The sequence below is a fragment of the Paroedura picta genome, chromosome 6 (assembly GCF_049243985.1).
Source record: "Paroedura picta isolate Pp20150507F chromosome 6, Ppicta_v3.0, whole genome shotgun sequence".
In the NCBI taxonomy this organism is placed as follows: domain Eukaryota; kingdom Metazoa; phylum Chordata; class Lepidosauria; order Squamata; family Gekkonidae; genus Paroedura; species Paroedura picta.
Genome location: NC_135374.1, coordinates 51,508,517 through 51,533,253, shown reverse-complemented (window position 1 = coordinate 51,533,253; position 24,737 = coordinate 51,508,517). Strand labels below are relative to the sequence as shown.

At 39.5% G+C, this 24,737-nt stretch overlaps 1 protein-coding gene across 10 annotated transcripts in view; it reads right to left on the bottom strand.

The window, feature by feature from the left end:
- Positions 1 to 1,540: 1,540 nt before the first annotated feature.
- Positions 1,541 to 24,737, bottom strand: part of LOC143839837 (uncharacterized) — a 298,170-nt gene continuing 274,973 nt past the window's right edge. For 8 of the 10 annotated variants that reach the window (XR_013231895.1, XR_013231890.1, XR_013231897.1 and 5 more), the window contains one exon: positions 10,092 to 21,314. The gene's annotated coding sequence lies outside the window, so the exon portion shown is untranslated. Of the gene's footprint in view, positions 7,814 to 10,091; positions 21,315 to 24,737 lie in introns of those variants that run through there. The other 2 variants (XR_013231893.1, XR_013231891.1) reach the window with 2 other exon arrangements.

Sequence of the window (24,737 nt, the reverse complement as noted above, 5' to 3'; positions counted from 1 at the left end):
GTCAAGCTCCTGTTGTCTTCAGAGGCTCCAGCATCCTTATATATTGCTCATAGAATGAGTTCTAGACTCAATCTACATATGCAGCAGAAAGAAGCAATATTGAGGTGGAAGAGTGCTTAAGTAGCACAACAAACCATACAGTTTCAAGCCAGAGGTGAGGCTTGAATGAATGGAAAACCATTAATAATGACTTGTTAATAGAAAGCATAGACTAGGACAAGGTTCCCCATAAGGGCAACTATAAATACCATGATGGTCACAGGCTCTTCCCCAAGTGCCACCATGTTCCTCAATTATGTAGGCAGAGCCATTGGGAAGGCAGAACAAGTAACTGAAATATACACTGTTCTTTGGCAAGAGATTCAGGATCAGCTGTGGGGTGGTGTGTATGTGTGCGTAAGAAACATCAGAGCTCTTCACTCAGCAAATTTCAATTTGCTGGTGATCCCTGGCCCCAATGTGCTTTGCCTGGCCTCAGCTAGAGCCAGGGCCTTTTTGGTCCTGGTTCCAGCCTGGTAGAATGAACTGCCAGTGGAGACCCAGGCCATCAAAGTTACAAAGGGCTTGCAAAATGGCAGTCTTCCCCAGGCATTCGGTCAAAACCTTGGGCTATACCTGCAACATCATAATGGGGCTCTGAGTACCCTATACCTGGGCTTTTGCCCAGACTGCTCATCCTCATCTTGAACCAGACTTGACAGCTGAACATCAGTAATTACAGAGTGGAAAATAGTATTAACAATCTTCAGTATGAATTTTGATGATTTTATAGTATTCTGAATTTGATTTGTTTTTATTCCCTGTTATAAGTTGCCCTGAAACCTCTTTAAAGAGGGGCTGCCTAAAAGTCACATATATACATACATACATACATCATACATACACACACACACACAACTTTGAAGAAGAATTTTAAAGCTGTAAAAAGGCAAATAAATGAAAGTGATAATTGTCAGAAATATTATTACTTACATTCCATCAAGATTTAAAAGGAAAGTGGATTCTGTGTCCTTTTTCTTCTGTTCCATACATCCATGTACAGTTAAAATTCACAATACAATACCACTCAGATGCATCCTTAGCACTGATATATGCACTTGAGAAGTAAAATGCTTTAAATTGCAACAAATCCTTTATCAAACCATAGAATTCTTGAATGAAACACATAAAAACAAGAAAGAGTTTGGAGCAGCATCTGAAGATTTGTGAAATGAAATTGATTTCCATTCCAATCAGGTCTTTTACTCTTCTTGAAAATGTCAAGGTGTCGGCCTTGGCCATTACCAGCTTGTGATTTATAGTTGAGACAAAGCAATAATACTCAGGTGACTGTCTGGAACTCTGCTGCAGTGTCTGGAATGTCTAGAGATGGCAGCCATCTCTTTTCTTAACCAACTGGTATTGCTTATCTAAGATCAGGCTTCTTTGTTTTCATCCCTGATAAGAAGATGATGAAATACAGGCCTTGGTATTTACTTAAGAATAGGGGAAAGAACCAAGCACTAGGAAAGGAAATGGTCCAACACTTCAGACAGAGAGAGAGAGATTAAAGAAAACCTTTATGATAAACTGTATCTCATTCTTAGTTCTTTGAAAACATACATTACAAGACAAAACTAAGTGGTTTTGAATTGCACAAGTAACCTGCCTAATGGCAGCACAGTTCAAGAATATTGGTTATTCATTCTACACTAAAAGTCAAATGCTCAGGCAGAAAAACAATGATTTTAGCCTCTTTGCAAGGAAGGAATTCAATGGAGTACAATCTTGGAGTACAAGGAATTGGAGTACAATCTTTAACTTAACAGAGTTACAGGTCAAACTGAATGAATGATATTAGCATTTATAGCCTAACACATTTATTACCTGAATGCAGTACAAGCGTTAAGAGACAATGTCAATCATTTCTGGAAAGACTTAGGCAAATCATTCTGTTTTAGCCTAATCTAACAGAGTTCCTATAGACACAACCTATGTACTCTGAGTTCCTAGGAAAATAGTGCAACACTAGCAATATAAAAATTGAAAAGATAAGTCGTAATAATAACATAAATGGCTTGATTTGGTAATGTGTTGTGGTGAGATAGTAGTGCTGATGTTCAAGCATATGATTGTGATGAGGCAACACATCCCCTGGCATTCCAGTTCCTCCTCCTGCCACTGTCTCCTCCTCTCACTAATTCACAGTGCAGCCATGAAAAAAAATGCTGCTATTCCTTTGCCAGACTGTAGCAGACATTTTCTCAGTTCAGCATTATGGTAGCCTTTATGGACCTCCGTTCTTCTTGGGACTGCTGCTGACACTAGTGGCAGTACCACAAGGGTCACTGGGTTGATACAAGGTGGATTTTATAATTATTTTCATTTCAATGATATCCCTCTTTCTTTCCCCAAAGGAACTCAAAGTGTCTACTCCATTTGACTTTGCTCTATTTTATCCTTACAACAATACTGTGAGCTGGGTCACACTAGGAAGACCCCTTTTGAAGGGGACAGTACTCTTTTTCACATTTCCCAGGCATCCCCTCATTTTAATAAAAATGCCAATTTTGTCCCCTTTTAATGAAAGGTATATACTTGTTATAGCATTAGTTTTTGTTTTGCCTGTATGCTAATATAACCCATTTATTTTTTTTCTATCAAACAGTTAGAATTTGGGTCCAGGGTGCAAAAGGTCATGGACCATGGGCAGTTGGTAAACTTGCAGCTGCATGAGCCCCATCCCTTCAGTTCTTCTGCCCTGCTGAGATAGGGAAGTCCAGAATGTGAAACTGTTTATTTATTTGCAGGAATGTAATGGGCCCAAATGATCTAAATATACTTTAAGAAAGGTTTTTTTTTTTTGTCATGGAAGATATATGGTTATAAATTCTTTCCCCTAGCTGAGTTCTTCTGATCTACATCTACCTAAATTTTTGTATGGGTTCTGTCACTGAAGAACAATGGAAGGATGCATAGTAATTACACTATCAGTACATAGAGCTTTCATGCTAGCCCAAATGAACTCTTTCCCATCAAGGGTTCTATATAGAAGATACCATCATATTCCTTACCATGAAAGTCTTTGTTCTTGTGGAATGAACAGGCCTGATTCTAGGCAACATATAATTCTAGAATGCCCCTTTCACGATGTTCCACAAAATAAACTTTTAAAAATTCTATTGCTGGATGAAAGTCTAAGGAAACAGTTCAGTGACCCAGGCTTGGTGAACAAAGAGAAGGTATGCCAGCATTTACTGAACAACTCTACTTCTGTAGTTACTACTGAGGTTGCAAAATTTCTGGTGAAAGATGGATTGGTTATAGGTAGTTTTATTTTTATATTGCATTAATTCTCCTATTTTAAGTTTGGTTTTATTTGACATTTATTTGGAAACTTTTGTTGGGTAATCAAGATCATGGTTTGTAGTTTTTGGATTGCCAAAAAAGTTAGCTCAATATGTTTTAAAAACTTTGATATCCTATTACTTTCAGGAATACAGAATGTTTAATCCCTGTACTATTTTTGCCATCCCAAAGAAATATGGTCAGCATAGTCATACTTGAAATGCATGTCATGACTCTCATGGTCGGCCCAAAGTCACCTAGCAAACTTCCATAGCAGAGTGAGGATTAAAGCCTGGTTCCCCAAGATCCTGGTTTGACATTCTAACCTCATCAACTCTCTAACCACTTTGGGTTTATCTTGCTTCCTCCCTTTGTGTCTGGAATCCAAATGGGCCTTTCTCTGGCCAGTCTCCCTTCCTCCTTCCTTTCTGCTCATCTAGTCCATGGAAGGTCTCTCCATATTCCCAGACCTCCTTAGCTGACAGAAAAAAAATTATCTCTCTTTTTCAGAGCCTCGTTGCTTAGCCACAAAGAACTTTTACTATTAACCTGCAGAGTTAGCTAATGGAAGGCACACCCTCTTGACTGTCTCTATGGGACGTGGGTGGTAGCCCTCACTCTCCCCCACAGCACAGCTAATCAGTGATGGAATACAAAACAGTAAATTTGTCTTCAAGTTGACGATGACCCCCCCCCCATTCAAAACTCTTATTTTCAAGTAAATTCAGCATTTAGGGTTCTATAGGGCTCACTGATAAATGGGCATGTTTAGTTACTTGCAAGTTTGGCTCATATATTATTTATGAACTGTAATTACAGGCCACTTTCTTATAGGTCCTGTTTACCTAGTCCTGCCACTGCCACTAAGTAATAAAGTGACTTATTGGGAGGGACAGATAACATGTAATATTTTGCATTGGAACTTAATTTTTCATGTCTTTGTGTGCCTAATTGTGACAATGAAACTCATGGCCTAGGAATGTCCACTAAACTAAATGAAAAGAGATAAATGTGTATATTTGCCAGGAAGGCTGATTACTCTGGAAGGGCTGAATTGTCTTGTCTTAGATGGAATGATGAAGACTTTTTTAGAATAGGTTAAGAGCTTGGGGCGCTGACAGATGTTCCTTGCTGTTTGAAAAGCAGGTTGGCATGGTGCCCAGGACTGTTTTATATCAGTTGAATCTGATTCACCAACTCTCCCATTACCTGGCCACAACTGATCTGGCCACACTGATCTATGTGTTTGTAACTTCATGGTTGGATGCTTGATGACAAACCGGAAATGACAACTGGCCCAGAATGTGGCAGCCTGACTGCTGGGGGCTTGCTCCCCAAACATACATTGTCCATTTTGAAAAGGCTACAATGGCTGCCAATCTGTGTCTGAGTGCAATTCAAAGTGCTGGTTTAAAGCCCCTCTTGACTTTAGACCCCCATGTTTAAAGGACTGTCTAGTCCCATATGTAAGGTCTATTAAAATGCAAATAACTTCCCTTTTTTCTTTTAAAAAACCAGACAATTATCCAAAAGAAAGACTTTCTGCACAGAGAGCACTTCCTTGCCTCAAGTCAGAGAATTGGTCCATCTAGCGCATACTTGTCTCATTTGAAATGGGTAAGATTTCAGGTCGAGCAAGAACTTCCTGAATATCTGTTCAGGAATATTTAACTAGATCACAGCCCCTGTCCAGAAAACTCACTTGTTGGCCAGATAAATTTAATTGCCAACTTTCCTGGATTTTAATTTTTAGGCAAAAACAAGAGGAGTTAAAGAGGGAAGGATCCTCTACAATGCTCTCTCATTTGAACCTCCATGGTTCTTTGAATAAAGCCTAATCAAAAGAAGCCTCAAGTGAAAGCCTTCATAAGGACCCATTATGCACGGGGGAAATAACGCACATTCGGGGTGGAATGGCGGCGACTAAAATCACCGATAACGCACGGAGCCGACCGCAACCGGCCGCAGCTTCGGTGCATGCCGCCGAAAAAGCCGCATTAGCGAAACGCGGAAGAAAGCGCAGCTTCCGGGTGACCGGGGCGCAACCAGAAGCGGCGCCCGGATCGCCGCGTGCATAATCGGTTACTCTGGGTTTTGCCGCCACCGCGCCCTGCCCCATGCATAACCGGTGTGAGTCGCGTCTTCCCCCTCCGCGTTTTCCATGTGACCCGAAATCGCCGTTTCGGCGGTCGTGCATAATGGGCCATAGACGTATAAAAGAGATTTAATTACTGACACAATTACATCGTCTAGGCAGGTAGAGGGATGGGTAAATACTCTGAAAGGCTAATGTATAGGAGAAAGTAATAGAACTTCCCCAGGTTCTGTAACAAGATCTGTTTGCACCACATTCCATTACCATAACCTTGCTCAGAAGGGGTAATCTAGAAAGAGTGACAGTAACAGTGGCACCTTTAAGAGCAACAAAGTTTTATTCAAGGTGTAACCTTTTGTGTGCAGCACACTTTGTTCTCCTGCTTCGGACCAACATGGCTATCCACCTGAATCTATTTAGCATGCTGCTCAGTTCTGAAACTTTCCTTCAACAAGTGTCCCCCTCCACCATGCAGCATGAATTGAAGGAAAATTCAGTGGGCTAGAAAGGATACAAGCTAGTAATGCATTGCATACAATTCAGCCTACAATTGAAGAGCCTAGGATTTTGTACAACAGAAAAGTGTATAAAATCTATGTTAAAAATTACCTGAAGAAATACAAGTGCTCAATCAAATTAAAGGGAATGTGATAATGTTTCGCCATTGACCACTAATTCTTTCTGTACTACACTGGTAAATGTATTCAGCCTCTCATGTTAATTTAATACATTGTATTATAGTTCAGTGTCTACAAGAACAGACTGTTAGTATTTGCAGATCAAATCAAAAGGTAACCAGGTTTTCAGAAATTCATTGAGTTAAGATATGTTCAGTCAAGCCTGCACCACTTTCAGCTGATACAGTTTTTTTTTCCTAGTAATGTTTTATATTCTCCCTTACTATTCCCAAATTCTTCCATAGGAACAAATCAGGATTCTGATCCCCCCTTTCCTCCCCCAGCTAAACTGTGGGGTGTGTCCTGTTCTTTTATATCTATCTATCTATCTATCTATCTATCTATCTATCTATCTATCTATCTATCTATCTATCTATCTATCTATCTATCTATCTATCTATCTATCTATCTATCTATCTATCTATCTATCTATCTATCTATCTATCTATCTATCTATCTATCGATATGATTTTTTAAAATTTTTATATAGAACGAACAAGGAAAAATATCTTTGATTACAATATTACAATATCATCCCTCCCTCTACTCCCCAAAGTCCCCATTTGCTTGAGGTTTTGCATTGTTGAATACTGTAGATGTCTGTTGCCTGAAAATATAAAAACAAAGCCACAACAAAAAATCCCACTTTAACATAACATTTCCAGCACTTACAGTCAATGGGTGTTATAAAAATTACCCTTAGAATTGAACCAAGGCATATCCTTAATCTAGAAAATCAGCTGGTTCCTGCACTTGTTTACAATAACATATTTTAAGTACTTAACATTAAGCATTTCTTATAAAACAATATGAACTTTAATCTAGTATTTATAGAAAGAAAATAAAAAAGGAAAAACTCCCTTTATCATGACATTTACAGCTACTTTAGCCCAGTATTTTTTTTAAGGGAAAAAAAAAGAAGCCCGCTTTATCATATCATTTGCAGCTCTTAAATTTTTCAATTCAAATTGTTTTAAAATCTTTGCAGTTACTGTAAGTATTAATGCCATCCATACAGAAACAGAATATAGAAAAAATGTCAGCCCCCCCCCCTTGCCTCCTCCCAATCTTCTTAAGGAGGTCTCAATTTGAGGCTTCTGAAATGAAGTTGTGCCCCTTTCCACAGAATATCTGCCAATGATTCTTGAAACAGTTGCACATCCTGATCTCCAATCTGGAGTGTGTTAGGACCATTTTTTTCCCTGGGAAGCTCTTTTAGAATAGTTACTTTCAGGACAAACCAATGTGTCTTTTGGCTGATTCTTTTGTGCTTCTGCTTTGAGATATGTCTTTTCAGTAAAGGTAACCTCATCTGGGGGAACTTGATCAGTGATGATAATAAGTTCTTGTTGCAGGTCTTGCTTTCTGAAGGACTCCATCTCCAATGCTTCAAAATTTTCTTCTGCTGAAGATTTCCAATCCTGTAATTCTTCACTCTTGCTATTTTTTTGTTCCAGTTGGTTAATATTATCATTATCATTTGGATCATCATTCCTGTTCTTGCCATTTCGGATCTCCTTAAAAATATCTTTCAACAAATTTTCTGTGAAGGCATTCAGATCTTCTCTTTGTTTTGCTAACAGACGGACCATCTGAGTCAAAATAGCCATATTAAAAATCAGACTTAGAAGTCAACACCAGCCAGTTTTGTGCAGTGTTTCAAACAGCCAGGAGAGGTCCTCCCACAGAGGTTCTGATTGCTTAGAAAGTCACACTGTGGGAGAGATATCACAAGAGCCGTTATCAAGGGAAATCTTCGTATAACGTAAACAGTCCAAATTAGCTCATTTATCTTTTAAAATTGTTCATATATTTCACCTTTCCCCCAGAGTTTAAAAAAAGACAAGAAAAACAAGCAGGAAAGTCTTTGTGAGAAAGATGAACTCACTGCCGCGGCTTGGTAGACAAGACAGGGGGAGGTGTACAAAAACAATTTAGTGTCATTAAAACGTTACTGTTGATAGCAGGCATTTGAAGTTAGAGAACTCTGAAGTCTCTTCAAAGCAGTTCAGAAAATGAGAGAGGAATGAGAAAGAAAAGGCGATCCTTGTTAAAGAAGGCTCTGATGGTAGACTGCTTCTTGGCCTTAATAGTCACGTAAACCTTAAGACCTGGAGAATCTCTCTCCGCAGATCAGTAATGGGCCTTTTTAGAGCTCTGGAGCTTTCCGAAGCTCTTATAAGGAGAATTTAGCAAGGTTTGCGCACCTTGCTTGCTTCTGCCAGATGTAGATACGTTCAGCCCCCTATACGGACCAAAAGCTCCTCCTTAGGAGAAGTGCTCAAGCAGCCATCTTTCCCATCTATGTGTCCTGTTCTTTTGATATGTATTTAACAAAATGACTTTTTGTCATTTCTCACACACCTTGCTCCATAATAATAAGATTCAAGTTTCTTCAGATGTTAAAGGATAGCTCATTAAACAGCCACAAGTAAGAGGAAAGAATTCTGGAACAATATGAGCAGCCATGTTTGTCTGTAGCAGTATAAAAGAGCAAACATCCAGTAGCATCTTAAAAACTAACAAAATTTGCAACAAGTTATGAGCTTTCGTGACTCATGAAAGCTCTTACCCTGCCACAAATTTTGTCTTTAAGGTACTAATTTAATCTTTGAGGGACTACTGAACTCTTGCTCTTTTCTTCTGGAACAATAAAAAGCAACAAAGGTAAGTTAGTTTGATTGGCCTAGGCAAATTGTGATAATTAAGATACTATATGAGATTGAAGGACAACTTTTCAGATCAGAATCTTCTGATGCTAGCCCTCAAAGAGGCATACACTTTACTCCAAACTGTTGCCAATATATAATAATTTCTCATTAAGCTGTGGATATTTTCCAATTAACACATCTCAGATTGCTGCCAAATTTTGCATCCCAATTTCAACTCCATTTTTTATTTTGCTTTTTTTTCTAAGTGTAAATTGAATCTAGAAGTTTGTTGGTTCCATTCCTAGCCCAAATGTCTCCCATTGTATGTATGTATGTATGTATGTATGTATGTATGTATGTATGTATGTATGTATGTATGTATGTATGTATGTATCTATCTATCTATCTATCTATCTATCTATCTATCTATCTATCTATCTATCTATCTATCTATCTATCTATCTATCTATCGTCCGTCTGTCCGTCCGTCTGTCTAGATAGCATGTGTTTTGTATAGCCAGAAGATTCGAAGACTGTCTGGCTACCATACAAGAGACATTTGGAGGTGGTTTGCTATTGCCTGCTCCCATGTCATGATCTTGGTATTCCTTGGAGGTTACCTTTCTGAGTGCTAGCCAGGGGTGACCATGCTTAACTTCAGAGATGTGATAGGATTGGGCATGCCTGGGAAAACCAGGGTCGGATATGCAAATCAGGAAAACTCACAAAAAGTCTGCAAAAAAAGACATGTAAGTTTTTGATTCTGCATGTGCCGATGGTTTCGCCATGGAAGAGGCATCAGAGTATTTTTTTTATTATGCATTGTGCTCACCCTTCATGGCATTTTCTGCTGTCTTACTCCAATGGCTGAATAGAAAGCCTGTGAACTACAATTCCCATGAGGCTCTGCCAGCAGCATGTATTGGTCAGGTGACATTGCTGCTGACCGCAGCCTACCAATGTGGTCCAAGAGCAATGGATGAAGTACTCTTCCACTTGAGGAAAGCTCTCTCAAGTGCAGAATATTTTTAAAAGGGGTGATTTAATGGCACCAGTGATCTGATGACAATTAACACCTATGAATGCATAACCCACCCAGGTTTGGTTCATATTTAATTTTATAGTTTTAATGTAGAATGTAATGTCATTGATAAAGAAATTACATATAGCACATCACAGTGGACCCACCTAGGCTGATGTTTTAGGTTAAATAATATATATTATTAAAGCCAATGAAACCTGCAGTTTGGCCTTTATTTGCTGAATAAGGCATGAGTCTATACTGCATAGCCCTGGTTCATTGATAGTTCTTTCTTAAAACAGAATTAGATGTGAAAGCACTTGCAACTTGATAATTTGATTTATTCAAACCAAAACTTTATCCAAATTTTTCAAAAAGTCTAAAGAGAGTTGTGTAAACTAGATATATATGATATTCCATGAATTATCTGGAAGGTTACATTTATCTGAGGAAAGGGGGGAAAAGGAGAAACCAGGTACAAAGTTTATAGATGTAGTTTGTTACATGAAAATCATTGCATATTAAATATGTTTAAATGATCTATTCATCGTTTATACAGTACTGAATAATACATTCCACCAATAAGATTCAAAACAGCAGAAAACAAACTTGGCATTCAAATGAAGGTTTAATGCCAAACAAATACACCTTTATAAGTTAAAATACTTTCATATTCTAGAGTACCTAGATAAAGTGAGACATTCTCCAACATAAAATATGCATATCTCCCAAGCATTAATTTACATGTTGCAGCAGTAATGTGAAAATGAACACCTGTTATGTGTCTCAAATATATACTGGATATCTGGAGGACTCTCAGTCTCATTTCCTGTCCATGGAGATTTTTTTATATTGTTCTCTAATTTATTATGCTTTTCAAAAACAAAACAAAAACCAAACATTCTTGTTGGATATATTGTAGATATTTGAAATACAATCCCTCAGCCGACCTGTTAAAGGAAATGCTCCCTTAAATGAAGTGCATTTTCCTTTATGTCCTTTTTAAAGACCTACTTTCAATTTTCTTCTCATTGTATACTTTAAGCCTCACAAGTGAATTCAAATAGGGTTTCACTATATGTTTTAGTGCATTCAGGGCTTCTTTGTTACAATTCCCACCCTTCTGCATTATGTGAGTCTTGGCACGGAAGTCCAGCAGTCGGTTTGTTTTCTGCCATTAATAAAAGAATCTACTTTCTTCCAGTTCTTTGAAGAAGTTGAAAAGCCTACATGTGAGGGAGGAGGGGATGGGGAGCAGATTGTGGCGTAATCCCCAACAAAATTCTGTCTAGATAAGAAACCTCCCTGAAGAAAATGTGCAAATCCTAAGCCTAGTCCATCTGTGAGGAAGACTAGAGACAATATACTTAGACACATACTGAGTTTTGATTAGCACTAGGGATCCCTATAAGGTAAATAGAATTAAATCATTATAATAGAACTGCTTTCCTGTTCACTGACTGAACCAACACCATGCAATCCTTTCAGTCTTTAGAACGCGATTAAAGGAATTTTGTTATACACTTCATCAGAACATTGCATTATGACAAAATCCATGCAAGTCACTAATCAAATGGGTTGTACAGATTATCAGTATATCTTCCTAGGTCAAGTTTATTTTAAATTTATTTTAACTGGATTGAAATTTCTGAAGGTTAATTTTGTCTTTTTTGTCTATTTTGTCATAAAGGAATGTGAAAGTACAATACCCAACAAAACTAACAAACCGATCCACAAACTTATTGCATTAAAATACTTGAGTGTGAACTGATTCAAATACTGGTGGGCGAGCATCCATGAACTTAGAGTCAAGACCCAAGACACCTTTATTGCATAGATTTTACATTTGGAACAAGGTTCAGAACAAATATAGGAAAAAGTTAAAAAGCTGGATCAATGTGTTTTTGCAGCCATGCTAAATAATGCAGTTTCAGTCCACTTCAGTAAGAGTTTGCAAGTGGATTTTGCCATTTCACACATCAAATCAGCTGCAAAGTATATTGCAATTGGACTGAAATACATAATTTAGTGTATGTGAATGTGCCCAATGTCCCTTAATTATGCAAATTGTCATATTTCACCTTTTAAGCTATAGGGAAAAACATTTTAATAATGAATGCAATGATTCTGAACAATCACGTTAAGATATATTGGATCCAAAGAACTACAATACATCCTTTACATTTCCCTTTCCATACTGCATTTACGTCACCCCTACTTGCACCCTCAGGAGCAACACAGAATTTAGCAAAAAGGTTAAAGTGGAAAGTAGTAGGGAAATAATAATACATTTATTCTTGTATCCTGTCTTTCTTGGTTGACTCTGGGTGGGTAGCATCAAATAAAGCAATATAAATATAATATGTATAAAACAAATTATACAATTTAACAAAGTAATTAGGTTTTAACAATTGCTATCATTATTAAAATTATAGCAAAAACACCATTTTTAAAATTCAGATCTTCTGAGGGGTTGGCAGAGCAGGGAGGCCAGCATTTTCATGATGTTATTCCTGGCCTCATCCCTAGACCTAGCAGAACAGCTCTACCTTACAGATCCTTCAGAACTTCTTAAGGTCCTGGAGAGCCTTGATCTCACTAGGTAGAGCATTTCACCAGACCAGTCTTACCACGTAGGGGCTGAAGACCCTGAGCAGATTCTGATCTCTTGATCTTCTGGAGGCACAGTGAAGAATCAGAACCTTGAATATGATTTAGTCTCCAATCTGGAACCAGTGCAGCTGTAATATGTGCTTTCCAAGTTGCTACATTCTGGGCCAGTTGGAGTTTCTAGAGTAGCTTTTCTCAACTTTTTTTGAGAAACTCCTAAAACATTCTTCAGGCTTCCAGAAACCTTAGAAGTGATGCAATCATGCAGAATATGGTTGGGAAGCATAATTGTGTAAACAGCCACCCACGGCCCATACTCTTCTCATCCCCTCCAGGCCTATCATTGGCCATTTCGGGAGGGGTGGGTGGGCTAGCATGACCACATATAGTTATATCACCAGACGAGGAAGCCTGTTCTAGAGTCTTTTCAAGAGTAACTCTGTGTAGAGCAAGTTACAGAAGTCTAGGCTGGAGGTGACTGTTCCATGGATCACAGTGACTACAACTGGTGTTGAAAGGTAAGGTGCCAGTAGTCACACCTGGTAAAGGTGATAGAACACCTGTAATCAACAGTTGTGACCTGGGCCTCCATAGATAAGGAGGCATCCAGGATTATACCTAGGCTGCTGTGTTATGTGGGCTGTCTTTGTCTCTCTGTACTTGCCAGGTGTGCTGACAAACTCCTCTTTTGTTTGCAAGCAAGTAGGTTGGGGGAAGCCTAACTCCAAGTCCTGCTTGAGAGCCAGAAGTGGGTTTTAGTTGCTCTCCCATTATGCTTTGCAAGGCTATCTCAGTGACATAATTACCCAGTAAACTGTGCAATACAAGGTCCCACGTTACGCCACGCTGCCTCTTGCTGGCTCTACTAGCTGAACAACTAAATTTAGACACGTGTCCTTACAGACACGCATTTGGCGTAACAGCTGACCATGGTTGAAGGTGTTAAATCAACTCGATTAAAGGCTGGGAGTTGCACTACTTCTCCCCTATACATCAACCAAGCCAGAGGATCCCCATCTTAGCTAGATTTAACTTCATCCCACTCTGCTTGAATCACTCCACCACATGTAACCAAAGAATCTGGGGATGTTGATGAATGCCCACCCAACAAATCACCCTTAGCCTCTTACAAGAGCGCACATATAATTATATTGATTCAACAAAGGACTGTATCTAAACCACTGAAACACATTATAAAAGGTCTTCCATAGGCTTGCTGTTTATTTAGATGCATTAAAACTAGTGTGGCTAGTATCGTACAGGGGACCAAACATGAATTTTCTAGGTTTTTCTCTAACTGGCTGTGGAAAGAAAGAGCCCTTATGTGTGGAGTAGTATAAATAGACCTGGTTGGGGTGGGAGTTGCCAATTACAATTATTTTGTGATGCATGTTGGCAGGAACCCTAAGGTATCTTTAGATGGCCAGAGCAAAGTGATGGAGCAAAGTGATGCAGAGGATACTTGTGAGGAAGAGGCAGCCAGCAGACCTGACCCAAACCCACATCCAGTAATAGAGATCTTATTGGAGGAGACAGGATCTTGGATGCCAGACATAAATCCACAGCCAAATATCAGTACTCAGCCCCTCAACCCTGAGTTGGCAACTGAGAGTCATCTGCCCTATCATTAGGAACAAGGTATGAGAAAGATAAGGAGGGAACTGCAAGACATTTTGGCTCCACATCAGTGATGAGGAGTGTTTGCAGAAGCAGGGTTGAGATGGCTGACAGGTGCTAAGAATGATGTTTAAAAGCAGCCAACATAGCTGTATGGAAGTAATATGTCTGTTTTTGACTTTGTAGCCTGTATTATTGTCTCTGACGCTGGCCTGCACTCAAGAATTCTGCTTTTGGATTTTCCTTTGGACTTGAAACTCTGAGTGTGGTCTAACTGGTATCTGGACTTTGGAACAATATTTTGACTACCTCTGCCTGCTGTGGGTCTACAATCAGGGCAAAGGGACAGGATAACCAAACAGGACACTGTGACCTGTTCAAGCCCAGGGCTTGTTGAGGCAACTGTTGCAGAATTGGGCATTAGTGCCTGATCCTGCATGCTGCATATCATCATATCTTAGCATATTTTGCTATTCAGTCCATAAGGAATGTAAAGTGTCTAAATTACAGCTCCAAAGTTGGAGCCAGAGTGGGATGTCCAAGTGCTGGGAAGCCTCAAGGAAACCTGTGCTAAAGAGAAAGAGGTGTTAATTAGTTGATCAAACAGTTAACTCATTCCTAGTCTCAGTTCTCCTTTTTGTAACTTTTATTTATACTTTTATAAGATCTTTGGTGTGTTATATCAAAGTGCTAAAACCTTGTAGAATTAGTTAATGATGTGGTAGATTTTTGTCATTAAATAAATGTTAGTAGTAGATTGTATCAGATGAATGAAAATGTGACACAAGCACTAGGAAGTAAAACAGACACTTTGGCTGGGCTGTTATCTATGCCGTTTATGGACTATTTATGCATGGGGCAGAATGCCCGGGCTGGCGGTGGCAGTGCCCCGGGGAAAATCCCCGATAATGCTTGCCGCTGCTGCCAGCGTGGTCGTGTCCCGGCCCAGGGCTACGGAAGGCTCACGTTATGCAAACACGGGAACTTCCACAGCTTCCTGGATGCGCCGGGCGGTGGCAAGGGCTGAGGCGGGCTGGCACTGTGCATAATGGACAGCACCAGGCCTTTCAGCCCGCCCAGCCCCAACCTACGGTGTCCCTACAGGGACACTACATGCCCTTGTGGGCTCCGCAGAGCTGGCTGGGGCAGCCCCCTGCCCCTGCCATAGAATATGGAGAGGGCCCAGTGTCCCACTCCTTCACAGCCCTTCCCCACCTCCCCCCTGGCCGCTGCCACTTACCATGGCCAGCAGCATCCCAGGCCTCCTGGCTCTGGCGCAACACTTGCGTACGCGCGCTATGCCAGGGCAGCCCTGCATGCCACGCCCCCATGCGTACATGGGGAATGGTGGGGCATCTTGCCCCACTGCAACAGCATGGAGTTATCTATATCAGTCACTCCTTCCACAATCACTGGCTACACTCATATACCATAGGAAGCAGGCACATTAAAATTACACAGCTCTGTGATTCATGAAGACAGGCACAATCAGGGTTCCCAACTCCAGCTTCAGAAATCTCTAAAGATTTGGGGGTGGTACCTGGGTTGGGTTGAATTTGGGAAGGAGAGGGAGTTCAGAGGGGATTCAATTGCTATGGTATATCATAGAAGCGGGCCTCCCAAGTTATTCATTTCCCCAAGGGAACTTGTATCTGAGGCCAGTGGTAGCTCTAAGAACACTTTGGGCTCACTTTGAGGTTAATAATACAGTCCAGAAAAATTTAAGCGCTGCTAAGTTCTATTGCTTTAAATGGTCAAGTTGAACTTATGCTTCGATCAGTCTCATTGAATTTGATTTCATCTTGCTTAACTTGATCTGTATTTTGCCTGATTCAAATCAATTCTTATGGCATATATCTTATTTGACATCTACATCATATTAAACAGGTGACCCTGTTGATGTATATGGAATCACCCTAATTACTTGTAGTATCATTATACCTTAATGCTACCGAGGCCAATGAAAAGCCTTGAACAGCATTCTCTTTAGCAGAATCTATACATCATTTTATAATATGGAATGATGATGAATGAGATGTGTTGGCTTGAATGACATTTGGAAATATGTTGCTATTGGGTGCGAAGTCGTGTCCGACCCATCGCGACCCCATGGACAATTATCCTCCGAGCCTTCCTGTCCTCTACCATTCCTCAAAAGTCCATTTAAGTTTGGAAATATATACATTTGAAAACAGATTCCTCTTATGGCATTTTCAAGTTAAAACACATTACAACATTACAACAACTAATCCTATTGTGTGATAACAGACAAACAACAGCTAATATTTTTTGTCAGTTACTGACTGATGTTTATTGTGAAACTATTAAACAGTATTCCAACTTGACAAGAAATTAGCAAGTATTAAGAACATGAGGGAGGAAAAGGAAATCCCGCAAGAGTTAACGTATTTATGTAGAACTGTGGGTTTTCCCCCCTTTTTAAAATTAAAATGTACAAATAAGCTGGTGTCAAAGACTGGGTGATCCTTCATTTCCACTGCACTGAACAGGGCTCACATCAGCAGCAGACAGCCACTAATGTATGCGTCTGGCTCAATCTGGTCTACCAGCTAAGAATTCATCGAATTGTTAATATCGCTCCTTTTTTGTATGCACCACACATCACTTTGTCTCTCTCCCTCAGTGTTGCTAGAGGTTCCAGCTTTTTTTTAAAATCCTTTTGCTGTAGTATGAGCTTATTATACGACATATTTTACAGCATTTCAAAAGTATTATACCATGACAGGAAAAAAAATGTACAGTGAACACTCACACATTTCCCCTGTGATATATTGATCAGCCAATAAAAGTCCATCTCATTTACCAGCAAACTGTTTTATGTAAGACATGGCTTGCATTAATGGCAACAGGTCTTCTTGTTGGTATAAGGGAGCACTGCCTGAGTTAACATGATTGCTATAACATCTTGAGTTGAATGTGAGAAGGAAAAGGAAGCTTTTGAATGTTTCCTCTATGCCACACAATTCAGAGCTGCAGAGAAATCCAAGAAACCTGTCTCCTGGAGAAATCCATAATTAATTCAAAATAATGTTCCTTAAAACTGGGTTTCATTTCATTTCCCCTCCACTCCAACAGCCACTGCAGACTGTGCAAATAAAGAAGCCCTTTCCTGCCTTTGCCTGTGTCCATGTTCTCAGTGCTTGTGGTGTGAAACATTTCCCGAGCCACCACATATGCCCAGAACCATTTGCCAGAAGAAACAAAGAGTTTGCCACACCAGGTTCTTTCTTCTTCTTTTTGTTTATTCTACAGTAGTTGCCTCAGTCAGTAGCAACAATAAAGACACACAGATGCCACAAGGGAGCACAAGGAAGAAAAAACCAACAGGTGTGACAATTTCTTCCTTTTCTGCATTGATGAAAGATACAGTAACAAGTAAAGGTAAAGTTAAAGGTATCCCCTGTGCAAGCACCGAGTCATGTCTGACCCTTGGGGTGATGCCCTCTAGCATTTTCTTGGCTGACTCAATACAGGTTGGTTTGCCATTCCCTTCCCCAGTCATTACCGTACAGTAACAAGTATCAGGTATCAATTTTGCTAGAAGCATAGGGCCATGAGGTGTGCAAGGGAAATGGTTGTTCAAAAACCTTTGTAGTAGTTGTAGCAAGTACAATTACTTTTTAAAATAGAGTTGGAAGGGACCTCATGGGTCATCTAGTCCAACCCCCTGCACTATGCAGGACACTCACATCCCTATCACTCATCTACTGTAACCTGCCACCCCCTTGAGCCTTCACAGAATCAGCCTCTCCGTCAGATGGCTATCTAGCCTCTATTTAAAAATTTCCAAAGATGGAGAACTCACCACCTCGCGAGAAAGCCTGTTCCACTGGCACACAGGCAGTTCAGTATAAGTGGGTACCCTAATGAGTACCCACAGCTCTTAAGTACCATATCCATGTATTCTAACTGAAGCATACTCTTGCATAAGACAATATATAAATGTTAATCTTTGTTCAAAGGGAATTCTAAATGTGTCTAGATAGCCATATAATACTGGACTGGAGTGACAGGTTGCTATTCTCAATCAGGTTCCTTAGTTACATCTCCTGTAGATGCAAAGTATCTACTTTTCCCCTTTACTACATACCTTGAGTACATTATGCCAAAATATAGTGCAATCTGGATTATCTACACTTTAGAGCAGTCTAAATAACTACTTTATTTATTTTAAATATCTCTAGAAACAATACAGTTGTTATCCAAGGCAGGCCACATTAAAACAATCAGTATACCATTTAAAAGTAAGATTAATATAAAACAGTATAAACACAATTATTAAAGCTTTCCAAAAAAATCTTTAAACAGATCTTCATTTGGATTTAGTTACAGAAAGAATAACTACTACTATTCCCAATAAAGCTAATGGATATTTTCACTACATGTCTGTCTCCTGTATTCCTTGAGACAAAGACATATTGTTTCAGAATCACATGAATCCCCTTCATCACCATGGTAAGCAACAGAAAAATTCTGGGGTTTTGCATGAATGGGGAAAGCCATTCACAGTGCCATCCTAATCAAAGTTACACCCTTTCAAATCTACTGAAGTCAATGACTCCTGGCTACCCACGGATGAGGAAGTAGGGCTATACATTTGGGGGCTCCCCAGGCATACAACAAAAGTTATGTTCTTTAATTGTATCTATGATATGATTAATAGTATATGTATTATAGTATGTTTATTGTATGTATTTCATATTGTTTAGGTCACTATTCTAATTTTGTAAAGGTAAAGGTATCCCCTGTGCAAGCACCGAGTCATGTCTGACCCTTGGGGTGACGCCCTCTAGCGTTTTCATGGCAGACTCAATATGGGGTGGTTTGCCAGTGCCTTCCCCAGTCATTACTGTTTAACCCCCAGCAAGCTGGGTACTCATTTTACCGACCTCGGAAGGATGGAAGGCTGAGTCAACCTTGAGCCGACTGCTGGGATTGAACTCCTAGCCTCATGGGCAGAGCTTTCAGACTGCATGTCTGCTGCCATACCACTCTGCGCCACAAGAGGCTCTACTAATTTTGTATTCCCACTATATTGCATTGTATGTATACAACTCTGCATTTTCTTTAAAATTGTAATCAGCCTTGTGTCTCTATGAGAAAGTCAAACTACTAATTATGAGCACAGTTTTTATTCAGATAACTAGTACTTTCTTATTATCTGGCCTGAGAGCAACTTGCATATGTAGATGAATACTGCATATTTTATCTGATTAAATGATTTTTGACTCCAGCACTATAAACCACTTGGTTACAGATTACAGTTGGATCACAAGACATGAGCCTATGATAAAATTAATTCACCAAGGTTTATTATTGTCTTTCAGTGTGCTATACCCTTGCCAAAAAGGTCCCTGAATTATTCTACAGTGTAATAAAAATGCATTGTAATGACAGACTCAATGCTGACAGTACAAAAGTTCCTCCCACATGTGTGGAAAAGATCATCTGAAGCCAAAATAGCATCTAAAACAGAGAATTGTTGGAATATTTGAGATGTGCAAAGCCTTTGTTTCACTTTGCAAAGTTTGAATTTTTCACAACAGACGAAGGGGAAAGTGATGCAGCACACAGCTGAAACAATGCATGAGAAGGGCACAGTAGACAGTCTTCTATTAAGAGAGACACTCAGTAAAGTCTGAGCACTTCAAGTCTAATTGAAATGTAGAATACCTGCATCTTTATATAAATTATTATTATTATTATTATTATTATTATTATTATTATTAATAATAATCATGAATTCTCCGGTGGTTTATCATGATATAAAAGACAGTTTATTTTTTATGAGTAATAACTGATGCATAAAACAACAAGTGGCAATGATGTGAAAGCAATCTATACTGGAGGTTGGGTGAGATATTTTGGACTAAAATGCATTTTACTGTAACTTTATGTTATGTTTGAATTAGAATTATTTTAAGTAACAGTAGTATTGTGATGATATGTTGTAAAGCTAGCTATAAACAGAAAAGTTATAACCTTTACACTTGAAATACTGTGACAAAATGACAAAATAAAATTTCTTATAGGCTTATATCAAAACTCTATGGTCAGGAGAAATAGATATTTGGTAGGCCTCACTATCACTTTAGAAATGGCATAGTATCCTCATCTAACAATGGTATTCCTTTCTTCTTCAGCAGTTAACACTTCGGAAAATATAAACAGTACAGAGTGACAGAACATGAAGCTATGTGAATATTTAAAACTGTAGAAAATATGGTGCACAGTGCATGTTGAATGTAGTTAGAGGCCCCAACATCCAAATTTCATTTCACATGCCTACCCCAAAAGGAAATGTCAGTTTGTGCTAATAATATTGCAGATAAATTAATCAATAAAGTCCAAAGCTGCTGGTTCCCCTCCGCCTAGGTCCCAAGAGCCTGACTTGTGATTGTTGCTAATAAACCTCACAAGTTAGGGTCTCAGGGACTAGGAAAAGTCTGATAAGATCCAGTCGAATTCTTCTTCAATTAATTCGAATCTTAGTAATGAGAATATTCATTTGGCAAAACTTTTGCTGGTTGTTTTATAAATATATCTGTTTGTAACTTTGGATGATATAGCATGAATACGCAGCATAAAACTGTCAAAGTAGACTTTCAGAAGCATGTGAGACATCACTTTTTTTTAAAACCCTCTAGTCTGTAGCACTGTCAAAGTTGTGCATGCAAAAGAAGAAGAGGAGGAGGCTAAAAAAAAGGTTAAAATCTGCTTCACACAGACTTCTACATGGTTCCTTCCATTACTTTTTTGTGATTTAGACAAAGATTAAATAGTTTGACAATACATATCCCGTACCATTGTAACAGTGGGCCCTGACATACTTGGCATTTAATGCCATTCTAGAGCAAGAATGTCTTCTAGGCATAATTTCAGGATTTATTTCCCCTTTGTTCCTATATATCTTTGTCAACTAACATGAAAAAGCTTCTGCCTTCTCATTTTCTAAACTGCAGAACACAATGACTTGCAGCAACTTGTGCCAGATCAGTTGAACCACACACCTGAATATAGTCTTTGTAAAGAAAATGGATTTTTCTCCAAATTGTTTTGTTTTTAAAAGTCAAAGGTTTTGAATGATATGGCCATAATCCTGAAAAGATTCAGACTTTTCTCCTCAGGTATTTTAGTCTTGTTTAGGGAATAGGAATGTCTACTGTAAGAACAGATCCATGATGTTCGATTAAGGAATCCAGAGCCAAAGAATGAGCAGCCACAAAGGTCCTGGCTACTGAAGTAGAATAGGGTGTATGTAACTCATCCGTTCCTTTCTTCATGATGCAGTTCAGCTTTAAAAGAAAAAGGAGAGAGAAATAACAGTAGTAATAAATTTAGAATCTCAAGTAGTAGGACAAATTAATCTCTGCTTGACATGCTACATTGAAGAAAACCGAAAGAAAATATTTACTAATTCCCCTCCCCCTTAATGTGGTTCCATAATTCCTTGCCCCTCCCAATTTCAGCACAATGTTACTTCTGTATGTTTCCAATTATTTTATCTAGTTTGTGTAAAAATATAATGTTACAATAAAATCTTTCCTTTTGTCATTTATCCTGTAGTATAGTTAAAACTACTTTGCCTCTGGCACAGAATAGTTAAAGCAAATCCTTCTCAGCACCATAATTTCAAAAACATTTTAACCATATACAAACATACACACATATACAGATTTATATATATATATATATATAATGCTTTTTATTATAATTGCAATATGGTTTTCCAAAGCAATTTGATCATAGCCTTCAAACCAATAATTATGAGGAAAAATAGAGTCCCTCCATAAATATGACATTAACATAATTACACTTTCCCCCCCCCCCCATCACATAGACCCATCCTCCTTAGGGAATACATCTGATGCTCAGTAGATGGAAATCAGTCAGATTTTAGTTGCTCTCCAACGTACCTTTGCTTCTCACTGACTGACTGGGTTTTACCTCCCATGCATATGCGCGCGCACACACTCAGACAGACATGCTCGCTTACACACTCTCAGACAGACATGCAGACATGCACACAGAAAACACACACACACAAAAGGCAAGGCACAACAACAGATGCTGACTCAGAGCAGTTGTATTTGGAGGGGTGGCATCGGCTGGAATTTTCACTACACTCATAACTAGCATTAACTCTCTCTCCAGCATCCACCCTCTGTCAGACCTGCTGGACTGCAGCATTTGCGTGACGCTGTTACTCCAGCCCCTGCAGGTCAGATATTGGAAGAAGACAGGAAAAAAAATCACCCCCAAGATACTCATAAGAAATGCCTTCATTTCTTCTAAGGAGTCCCTCTTCTTATTTTTCCACCTTTCTACTTCCTCTGTAGCAGTATCTCAGTTGTTTGACATCTTTCCGGAAGAAAATGTCTTGAGCTGCAATAAGCCAGTAGTCTGACGGTCCTCCCCTCACCTCACCATTCTATTCCCACCCCCTTTCTCCCCCTAATCAATAAGACAGATCTTCAAATGCAGTTGTGAAAACAGGCTCTGCACAGAATTTCCTCCTCGATCTCCTGCTTAAGGAAGAGCAGACAAGCCAGGCACACACGTGATGTAAGGAGAAATAATGCCAGCAATTCTTTAACAGACTTTGAATTTATTCTACGCCTTCTTCATTCCCCCCCCCCCTGAATTCATGAGTGGAAAGGATTCCTCAGTATACACAAACTCTCTCCAGCTATAAGATTGCAGTATTTTGTTCTGATTTTAAAAAGACAGACAAAAAACTTACAAAACCCCCACCCCCAAATTGCCAATTCTAATGCAAATGAGAATCTTTGCAAACTGTTATTTCTTTTTTGGAATGAGTTGGACTCCCACCTCATAGGAACGATATTACAGCTTAGTACTAAAACATTTGTGTGATGTGGAATTAATAAAGTGCTCCAGTTAAAATCCATTACAGAAAAGATAGTGCTAGACTTCCTAAAAAGTGTCTGTGTGTCTGTGTTTGGGTGAGTGTGCAGAAGAAAGAGAGGGAGAGAACAAAAGGATCCTGGCAGAAACAGCTATATTGCATGGCAGCAGTACATGTACATTTCTGCACCGGGTTTTTTATGTTTGGTATATGTTTTGAATATTATTTATCACATTATCTAGATACTATTTATCACAGTATCTAAAGCCAGTGGATACTGATGTACTACATAAAAAAGAGGAAAGGCATTGTTAGCTACACTTAAAGACATGTGTGCTTTGAAAATTCCACAAATGCAGTTTTCTATGTGTTTCATTGTGCTCCTTTGTCCATCAAGGGTATGATCTGTAACACCATCTTGAATGATAAACTTGACCACTATTTTTTAATGAACATGACACACTTTTGTACTGGTGTTCCTAAGATGAAGACATGAGACAATGAAGTATGGGCTTAAATGATTTCTTTATGTAACTATGTTCATCTCATGTCAATGGCTGATCCACCTCACTATTGATTTCAGTATTTTGATGACTTTGAGGGCGGGCTGTGTTAGGAACCCACATGATCTACCTTTGAGACCGATCCCCCTGGTTCTAAACTTGACTGGCATTTCTGCCAGCCTTGCTTATAATCCTATGTGCCTAGAGGTGCCCATCCTTATCCCTTTCCCCTGATGTGCTCCAAGGCAAATACAAGGTTCCAAAGATGCTGCTTAGCAACCAAGGGCACGCCCTCACAGCATGCCCAGCTACAAGGTATGTGCTGACCAGTCTGGACACACCCTCCATCATGCAGATATCTCAAGGTGCTTGCCATTTAACTGCACTTATCCAGTACCACTGGCTATATTACTGCCAGCTACTTGTGGCCTAACTAGTTATAACAACCAGGCCTCTTTAATGGGGGCAGCCAATCTACAAAAACAGTATGAAACAGGTGAAAAAGAGAGTCTCAGCAGAGCCACTTTCCAAGATTCCCCAAGCCCAAATTTATATATAGTAACCAGTTAATACTGTTTGGTGCCTAGGAAGGGAGCATGGGTTAGCTGCAGTTAGAAGGCTGAATGTGAGAGAGAATAGCAGGGAAAAATAACTAGCTGTCCTCATCTGATTGGCTGCTTCAGATGCCCTGTTCCGCTGCAGCCAATTGAGTATCAAGCTTTATAACATATGAAAAGCCCTGATGGATCAGACAAATGGTCCATCTAGTCCAGCATCTTGTCTCACTTAGCCTGGAGGATCATTGTCCATGGGGTCGCGATGGGTCGGACACGACTTCGCACATAACAACAACAACCCACAGTAAGTCACAATCTGAGTTGTGTGAACTGCTAACCAGAATCTCAGATTTTTTTTCTTGCAAAGTTGCTTTCCCCTCCACCCAATTTCCAAATCTTCTGGCTCAGTATGCATGACTCTGTCTCCCTTTCACAATTTCAGGGATATGTTCCTCAGGGGAGGGGAGGATGGTGTTTTTTGGATACAGGTATCTGGATGTGGACATCAGTATTCACAGTTTTCCTGCTTCCAAATACTGGTTTAGTACTCAGATTCACAGGGGGGGGGGGGGGTTGGGGGGAGGGGGAATTCTGATATTATTCAGGTCTATTATTACCTATGAGAAATATTTCCTGGGGGCTGGTGCAATCGTGTTTTATTTTTGTTTTTTAATTCAGGGTAATTGCTGGTGCCAGTCAACTAAACCGTCCCCAAGATTGAAAAGAATTGGATAACGAATTCCAGTTCTATGGGCTCCTGAACAAGGTGCCCGCCACCGTCTACCATTG